This window comes from Salvelinus fontinalis, unplaced genomic scaffold (assembly GCF_029448725.1).
Source record: "Salvelinus fontinalis isolate EN_2023a unplaced genomic scaffold, ASM2944872v1 scaffold_0625, whole genome shotgun sequence".
Classification (NCBI taxonomy): domain Eukaryota; kingdom Metazoa; phylum Chordata; class Actinopteri; order Salmoniformes; family Salmonidae; genus Salvelinus; species Salvelinus fontinalis.
In genome coordinates this window covers 14,397-16,776 of record NW_026600834.1, presented here as the reverse complement: position 1 = coordinate 16,776, position 2,380 = coordinate 14,397, and positions in this window count along the sequence as shown.

Sequence of the window (2,380 nt, the reverse complement as noted above, 5' to 3'; positions counted from 1 at the left end):
AGGGGAAACGGTGTATGGTGGGAATGAACGATCTTCCCTAGAGCCTCCAGCTGGATGAGCGCCAGCTGAGCACCTGGCACAATGGGTCCCTGTGTAACCGATGTGAAATGGCTAGCTAGGTAGCAGTGGTGCGCGCTAGCAGCCTTTCAGTCGGTGACGTCACTTGCTCTGAAACCTTGAAGTAGTGGTTCCCCTTGCTCTGCAAGGGCCGCGGCTTTTGTGGAGCGATGGGTAATGATGCTTCATGGGTGGCTGTTGTTGATGTGTGCAGAGGGTCCCTGGTTCGCTCCTGGGTCGGGGCGAGGGGACAGACTAAACTTATACTGTTACATTGATGCTGTTGACCCGGATCACTGGTTGCTGTGGAAAAGGGGGAGGTCGAAAGGGGGGTGAATGTAACCGATGTGAAATGGCTAGCTAGGTAGCAGTGGTGCGCGCTAGCAGCCTTTCAGTCGGTGACGTCACTTGCTCTGAAACCTTGAAGTAGTGGTTCCCCTTGCTCTGCAAGGGCCGCGGCTTTTGTGGAGCGATGGGTAACGATGCTTCATGGGTGACTGTTGTTGATGTGTGCAGAGGGTCCCTGGTTCGCGCGAGTGGACGGACTAAAGTTATACTGTTACACCTGGAAACGGTGGCTGGCCACTGTCACCACTCCCGCATCAGAATGCTGCTGGACTACGAGGCTGGAAAACTGACGAACTACGGAGAAGGGCAGACAAGGCTGCATGACTCGCCTTCACTCAGGAGCTGTTCCTGACCTGTTGCCACGACGACAACACGAAAGGGGATGACGTGACCTAACAATCTCATATGGGACTATTCTCCGTAACCATATACTTAGATAGACATCGTATCATCGTATCTGTCCCATTATGGTGTCTGCAAGAGCACGGGCAGCGCCATTGAGGCCATCTCCATTTTTAAGTAGTCCATTTTCTTCTTCTACTACGTCTATGAGTTGGCAAACAAACTGAAAGAGTGCACACTGCCAACAAGAGTGTGTTTGAACAGGTATAAAGCCAAGGTTTGTGTTTTACTGCCAGCTGCAGATATGGAATGTTTTCTCATGAGCATAATTCATTGGCTGATCCCCCCTGGTGACCTGTATGGAATTCTGTGATCTTACCTTAACCTATAGGAAGTCCCACCCCATCCCCCCCTTTTGTCCTCAGAAAAGCCTAAATTCATCGGGGCATGGACTCTACAGGGATACTGGCCCATGTTGACTCCATTGCTTTCCACAGCTGTGTCAGGATGGCTGGATGTCCTTTGGGTGGTGGACATTCTTGATACACACGGGAAACCGCCACTTAATAACATACCACGTTTTATAGGCATGTAAATGTTTTGTCTTGCCCATTCACTCTCTGAATGTAACACATACAAAATCCCTGTCTCAATTGTCTCGAGGCTTAAAAATCCTTTAACCTGTCTCCTCCCCTAAATCTATACTGATGAAGTGGATTTAACAAGTGACATCAGTAAGTGATCATAGCTTTCATCTGGATTTACCTGGTCAATCTATGTCATGGAAAGAGCAGGTATTCTTAACTTTTTGTATATTCAGTGTTTATAAAGATGATATCTCTATCATTCTCTATTGGCTAGATATAGCTAGAACCATATTGTCTATACTTGTGTCACTAACCTTGGTCTAGGTGAGTAAAAACGTATATAGAGGGAAGCGAGCTATCTTTTTGGATTGAATCCTAGCCTCTGTCCCAGTTGGATACAAGGACACTGATGCCTGAATGGGTGAAAGCAATATGGCCTATCATTCTGCTCGATGTAGTTACCTCCATATTCCCTTCAACTATCGAGACTTCTAAGATCAGTTAGTTTTGGGAAAGTACTAGGACTGAAGTTTGCTCAGTGCCGGAAAAAATTAGAGGGAGCGCCATCATGGTTAGATTAAGACCCTGCGGAGCTGGTGTGCGATATGGGTCTTTAAAAGTACCTCCATTTTGTCTAACTAGGCGAGTCAGTTAAGAACAAACTCTTATTTACAATGACAGACTAAGAATAGTGGGTTAACTGCCTTGATCAGGGGAGAAACAACAGATTTTTACCTTGTCAGCTCAGAGATTCGATCTAGCAACATTTTGGTAACTGGCCCAACACTCTAACCACTAGGCCACCTGCTGCCTCAGTGCAGTGATGGGATATAACACTGTTCTCCAAATGTTACTTTTATCCAAACTGATACATCGAAAAGATTGAAATACTGCTTGGTTTCCGGCAACATGCCCTTTCTGTCCTCATGCTAGCTAGCAGTAGACAAAGCAGCCATTATGGAATGGCATGTCCCCGTTTGAGCAACAACGGAGCTGATTGGCTGACACGGCCATTTCAAAATAGCTGTGGTGGCTACTGCTAGGTA